The 7500-nt window shown below is 40.6% G+C and overlaps 1 protein-coding gene across 2 annotated transcripts in view; it reads left to right on the plus strand.

Annotated features, from left to right (window-relative positions):
* Positions 1-6224: 6224 nt before the first annotated feature.
* LOC134458075 (mediator of RNA polymerase II transcription subunit 13-like) overlaps positions 6225-7500 on the plus strand; it is a 188321-nt gene continuing 187045 nt past the window's right edge. For both annotated transcript variants that reach the window (XM_063210182.1, XM_063210183.1), the window contains exon 1: positions 6225-7500. This exon is cut by the window's right edge and continues 333 nt beyond it. The gene's annotated coding sequence lies outside the window, so the exon portion shown is untranslated.

The following is a 7500-nucleotide window of genomic DNA, read 5'->3' on the forward strand; positions in this document are numbered from 1 at the left end:
ACTGTGCTGTCCCGCGCTCTACAAAGGAGCTGTGGAGATATTTGGGAGAGTACCTTAGATGCCTAGCTGAGATATTGAGCAAGACATGGGAGGGAGAGAGAGCATAAAACCAGAGGTGTGATGTAGTGTGTGTGTGTGTACGTGCGTACTTACCTGTGTGTGTGTGCGTGCGTGTGTGCGTGCGTGCGTGCGTGCGTGCGTGCGTGCGTGCGTGTGCATGTGGGTACTGAAGGGAGGGANGGGGAGAGGGGAGGGAGGGGGGGAGACTACAAATAAATTGGGCTATGTTCCCAGAGCTGGTGGGATCGATAACTCCTAGGCTAAGCTCCCACTCTCTGATTCATATCTCTTTCCTGTGATTCTTCGGAGGCCTTGCGAGGGGAGGCACAGCTCCAAACCACCACTGACTGACTGAGCTCCACCACCGCAGCTCCAAACCACCAGGCCTGCCCATGCAGATATACTGTACTTCAGATAATGCATTACAACAATCACAATAATACCTTTTTAAAAAGGATATACTGTTCAGCACAATGACCACAATGCTGTCAGATGTATAATAGTCTAACTAATCTATCTATGTATAGCAGCTGTATAGCTCTAATGTGTAACTTTAATAATTTCACATGTGCAACGCATATACTGTACAATTACAATACTGTCAGGTCTATAAAAACCACAACATTGTCAGATTGACAACAATAGCAATACTTTTAGATGTGAGACAATGCATACACTAGTAGCCTATATACAATCACAATACTTATAGATATATAACAAGCAAAATACTTACTCTTTAAAATATACACATACAGGAGTGTATGCAAGTGGACCTCCTGGATTTTGGACACCGGACTTCATTTCCAAGTCAGCCAGGGTGTAAACAATGTGTCCAGGGTGTAAACAATGTGAATTCGCATGTCCATGTTGCTAAGCTAGCGAAAGTGAACGGCTATTGGTAGCCTGCCCCAAAAAATAGTCTTATCCAGTTGCAACAACATTCAACACTCTTTTGACCCCCCCCCCCCCCCCCCCCCCCTCATAACTCATGAACTGAATACCGTATGACCACCAACTTTGAGGGAGATGATCTACATATGGAAATCTATGAATTACATAATTTTGGTGTCATTATTTGGTACTATGACGTCATTATGACATCATTATCTGATTTTAATGCCAAAAATCGTCATCATGTATTTTCCATCAAAAGTAGGTAATGCACTTAAATTTTAATGATTATATGCTTCAGACCACTTAAATGCTCACAAAGGTGTCTGATGCTAATGGAAATAACAAAAAAATATGAAAAGGAACAATAATGAGACTTTGATCAGTGATTTTTGGTCGGACATACCTATCAGAAAACTGTTGCCATGGCCACGGCAAAAGTGACAAACCTACTCTTTTGATACTAAATTGTAGCCAACTAAATTTTAGGAAAAATCACCAAGTTTTGTAGTCATAGCTTAGGTCGTTAAGGAATTATACGACATCAAAGTTGGTGCGGCACTTTAACCCCCCCCCCCAGTCTGGATAGGGTTAATACTTACTTTTAAACCCTATCCTCTATCAATTACACTGGCTTCCTATCCATTCACGTATCCATTTCAAAATTCTCCTCCTCGTATACAAGGCCCAGCACAACCTTGCACCCTCCTACATCACAAGTCTCCTCACCCCATACAATCCCACCTGCACAATACGATCCACTGACTCACTCCTCCTTACAGTTCCCTCCACACACCTGCGCACCATGGGCGACAGGGCATTTAGAGTTGTTGGCCCCAAACTTTGGAATTCTCTCCCACTGTCACTTCGTCAGTGCTCTATACTGTCTACTTTAAAATCTAAGCTCAAGACACACCTTTTCACCTCTGCTTTTCAACTTCACTGACAGGCACTTCCACTTTATTTTAATTATCAGTTTATTTTTTATTTTTTATTTTTTTTAAAATATATTTTTAAGGGCTTTTATGCCTTTATTTGATAGGACAGTCTGAGATGGTGACAGGAAGCGAGTGGGACAGAGAGACGGGGTGGGATCGGGGAACGACCCCGGCCGGATTCGAACCGGGGTCCCCGAGGGTGGGCATGCAAGCCCAAATGTGGGGGGCTCAGCGCGCTGCGCCACAGCGCCCCCCAGTTTATTTTTTATTTTACATATTATTATTTTTTCCCCCTCATTTTTATTTTATTATCAAATGCATTCTACTTCTTTTTTCTTATTTTAAAACATTTATTTCCATTGTACTTTTATTTCTATTTTATTTTTGCATTTTAATTACTCTCCTATTGTTACTTCACTGAAGCTTTGTTGTACTTTCCCTACTGTTATGTATTTGTTTTGATTGTAAAGTGTCCTTGGGTATTTTGAAAGGCGCTCAAAAATAAAATGTATTATTATTTTTATTATTAAGGTGGGGTTGCAGGTGTGACATCACGTTGGGGGAACTCCCCCAAGATTCTAAGGTTCTACATAGACTCCTATGAGCCTGCGGAACCCCCAATGTGATGTCATAATAGTACATATTCTGAAAATGGTTTACCTGAAACCAGAGAGAGTAGAGAGAGAGAGGTTCCATTGGCCCATTGTTTCCTGGTTCTATTATTGCAAGGGGGAGGGGGGGAAATCCCCCTTTAGGCAGACCTAGGCAGACCTAAGGACTGTTCTATTCAATGCTAGGAGTATTATGACACGCCCCTTTAGGCAGACCGGAACCTGGTCATGTTAGGTGCCCATAGCAACCTATTACATTGGCATATCTCTGTATACTTAAAGAATCTCTGCTGCAACCCCACCTTTAAGTGAATTTAAAATGTGTAGGCCCATACGTCACAATACTGTCAGATAATCACAATACTGTCAGATAAAATATCACCAGAGTTGTAATAAAGTAGAAGTAGAGTTACTGTGACAGATATTATTACAACACTTGTTGTATGGTATTACAGAGTTGAAACCATGTCATATCATAACACTATGTTGTAATTGCATCTTTAAGAGCAATTCTACTTCTACTTTATACAACTCTGCATATAACAATAACAATACTTTCCAACATATAACAGTCACTCAGATACAAGCACATTACATGCAGATACTATACAGCATACAGTCACAATACTGTGAAATATGAAGAGTTCAGATGCAAAAACCCCTAAGTGCCTTTTCAGAAAATAATCTTAATTCATTTTTATTTAATACAAAGCTATCAAAATTGCATATTTTTGTTATTCTATTTATGTAATATAACTATTTATATGTATTATCAAGTACATGAATGTAAACTAAACCATCAACGGGGTTCCCTAAAAATATAGAAGTGCAGGTCTTCAGAAATGGAGTTAGGGGGTTTTGCATCTGAACTCTTCATATATAGATTTGTCATATACATGTATATACACTCACCGGCCACTACATTAGGAACACCTGTTACAACTGAAGAGTTCAGATGCAACACCCCCTAAGTGCCTTTTCAGAAAATAATCTTAATTCATTTTTATTTAATACAAAGCTATCAAAATTGCATATTTTTGTTTTCTATTTATGTAATATAGCTATTTACATGTATTATCAAGTACATGAACGTAAACCAAACCAACAACTGGGTTCTCTAAAAATATAGAAGTGCAGGTCTTCAGAAATGGAGTTAGGGGGTTTTGCATCTGAACTCTTCAACTGCTCATTGAGGCAAATTTCTGATCAGCCAATTACATGGTGGCAACTCGATGCATTTGTGCATGTAGACATGGCCGAGATGATCTGATAGAGTTCAAACTGAGCATTAGAATGTGGAAGAAAGGTTATTTAAATGACTTTTAACATGGCATGGCTGTGGGTGCCGAAGAGCCTGATTTGAGAATGTCAGAAATGGCTGATCTACTGAGATATTCATGCACAGCCATCACTAGGGTTTACAAAGACTGGTACAAAAAAGAAAAAAAATGCAGTGAGCAGCAGCAATTCTGTGGGCAAAAATGGCTTGTTGATGGCAGAGGTCAGAGGAGAATAGCCATACTGGTTTGAGTTGATACAAAGGCAACATTAAGTAAAAAAAAACACTCATTACAACCGAGGTATGCATAAGAGAATCCCTGATTACACAGCACATCAAATCTTGAGGCAAATGGGCTAGTTGCAGAAAACCACATTTGGTGCCACTCCTGTCAACTAAGAACACGAAAATGAGGCAACAATTTACACAGGCTCACCATAAACGGCACTAGAAGATCGAAAACATGTTGCCTGGTCTGATGAGTCTTGATATCTACTGCAACACTCAGGTAGAATGGTCCGAATTTGGCGTCAACAGCATAAAAACATGGGTCAACCCTGCTTTACATCAACATTTCAGGCTGGGAATATAATGGCATAAGGACATTTTCTTAGCACAATTTGGGCCAATTAGTACCAATTTATCTTTGTTGGAATGCCACAGCCTACCCGAGTTTTGTTGTAGGCAGTTCAGGCAGTTCTGAAGGCAAAAGGGGGTCCAACCCAGCACTAGAGAGGTGTTCCTAATGGAGTAGCCGGTGAGTGTATATATACATTTATTGTCACTAAGTACAGTGAGATATAGTTTGGTACAGCCCACAGAGGCAATTATAGTACCTATATAAAAATCACAATACTAGGCCTACATTGTAACTTGGTCGTTGCCATTCTGGTAACAGCACATTTATAACAGGAAACATGCCAAACTGTGTGACAACATCTTCATAAAAGAAATGCACAAAGCATTTAGAAAGTTAAAAAGATCTGATACTGTATACAACAATCATCTGCAAAGCATTATGCCTGTAGATGTCATCAGCTATATGATCAGCAGTGATATATCGAGGACCCAACATACTATACATTATATATATAGACATGACATGAGGAATAACATATCATCAACAAAGCACTATGCCTTTGGCATGTGACAAACATATACACCTATATATACACACATAGTATACACATGATTGGTGACAGTCTCACATAGAAAAATATATTGAGATATGACAGTCACCATCAAGACCCAATGTATTTAGATAGTCTGCATGGCAATCATCAGGAAGACCAAATGCCTTTAACTGACAGTCACAATGGCTTAGTGGGTACTGTAAATGACAGCCATCAGATGCACTAGGCAATCACCAGAGGGCCCCAGGGCCCCCTTGGCAATCACGAGGAAAGCTAAATGCCTTACATACACAGTATGGCAATCATCAGAAAAGCACAATGTCTGGGGTATACCGTATGACAGCCATTGCCTATGACAATCACCTGGAGGGCCCAATGCCTTTACAAATGACAATCATTAGTACTGGCTGATGCCTTACAGTATGACAATAATGACCAGGAAAGAACAATGCATTTAGATACATGGCAATCACCATATAGCGTATATGACAATCACCATGAAAGTGCAACACAGAGACACGTGTCCATCATCAGATGCATGACCAGAATCATAAAGGCCCAATGCCTCCTAGACAGATGCCAGTCATCAGGAGATCATAAAGTCTTTATACTATATGACAATCAGAACATGTTTGACAATCATCTTTGGCGGGCCAATGGTTTTGCAGTCATCGGGAAGACGCAGTACATTTGGCAACCGCCATGAGGGCAGGACAGGGAATTCTGCCATATTTTTGTGACCCTTAACTCATTGATGTCATAGATGCTATTTGTAAATTAACTTTGCTGTTGTGCTCATAAACAATGTGCATGTAAGCAAGTGTATTGCCAACCAACCATCATCAGTTTTTTTTTAAAGTCAAACTGTCACTAGGACTGAACGCGATTGCACAAAAGTTCAGAATAAGACAAAAAAGACTATTCAGCTTTAGTCTATATTGATGACATTATCATTGACATGCCCATGGTCAAGGGAATGATAAGTATCCACTACAACACTGCAGCAGTGTCATTTTACTTCCTCATGCGTGACACATTGTATCACAGTAATACTGACGTAATGAGATGAAAGCAGCCTATAAGGCAGTGTTTTAGAAGATAACTTGTGTGATCATCCATGACTGACATACAGGGTGTATGTAAACTCAGCACTGGCGCCTCTAGCGTCTGAACAAGGCTCTGTATCAAAGATGCTAAACCACTGCTGTAATCCTTTGCTTTGATCACGTGAGTGCTCTACTTTGCCAAATGGGAAAGCGAGTCTCCCTCGCGCACTGCCGGCCGCCATTACATCGCTATGCGTGCTGGGCTGTCGGATTGTGCGCGAGGCTGCTAGCGGCTGTTAGCGTAAGCAGTTACATACACACACACATACACACAAAGTGGGAGTCACACATTTTCATACATACACACATACGCTCACTTACGAATGTAACAGTAAAAGACACTAGAGATAAACAATGCCTGAAAAGGGAGTCACTGCTTCTTAACCCGATGGATTGGAGAGGTTGCTGGCTGGCTCATTTTGGACGTTTTGACAATTATTTACACAATGCTCAGCTTGATTTCAGGCTGATTTGAAGGAGATAACCAATTTCACCCGCTTTGGTCAGATGGCTGCATTTATTTGTTAATCATAACGCCAGAGGATTGCCTCCATTTCTGGGCTGTCATCGCCTTTGTGGTACACATTACTGCTGCTATTGTTACTTGTAACAAGCAAAAGAAATCTTTCAGCTGCAGCCCAATATCGGGGGAGGACGTTTCGTAATGATATAAAACAGAAAGGAAGGAAGGATTTTTTTAAGCCGTGGTGCGCTGTACTGCCGTTTTCCTGATGGTGGACCGACAATACTTTTTGGTTTGTTGGAGGAATTAGAACATTTCCATGTAAGATTAAAACATTTGTTGGCGCGAGAAGACGTTTGTGTTTGTATCAAACGCGGGTGGCTGACCGTAAGAGACAGGTATTTTTGAACGTTGCTGGTCTGCAGACTGGTGTTATTTGCAAAGTGAAAGAAGGATTTAACATTCCTCCTCTCCGTTGCCTGTTGTGTAGTAGGCAAGCAGCGATACACTGCACGGCGGCGGTAAGAAAACAATTCTATAAATAGCTCCTGCAATTCTCGAAAACTATCACAACTGGTGCACAAGCTTGTTGGTCTGGCGGGATATATTTTGCATTCTTCGTTACCAGTTATTGAGAAATTTGTCGCAGACACTTGCATGCTGTTTATTGTTCAAGGAAGGCACAGCGAAATAAACGTGACAGCCACGACTGGATCATCTTGAAATAAGTTACTGGATTCTGTAAACGTTTATATTTGCTAATTTTCATGGATTTTATCACTGGGATACATCTGAATTGGTCAACTTCTTATGGATTATGTTGTTACTTGATCGTTGAACTATCGACAGAAAGACTGGAATGGACACGGATTGCAGTTTCTCCCCACCAGGATTAAAACCACGGATACATATTTTACATCTGAAAATGATTAGGTTTGGACCGCCTGACCTGGATTGTGTGATTTCTCTAATCTGCGAACATACTTGGATTTACCAAACAAACTATTAGTCTGTTCTTG

Source organism: Engraulis encrasicolus, chromosome 11, assembly GCF_034702125.1.
Source record: "Engraulis encrasicolus isolate BLACKSEA-1 chromosome 11, IST_EnEncr_1.0, whole genome shotgun sequence".
Taxonomy (NCBI): domain Eukaryota; kingdom Metazoa; phylum Chordata; class Actinopteri; order Clupeiformes; family Engraulidae; genus Engraulis; species Engraulis encrasicolus.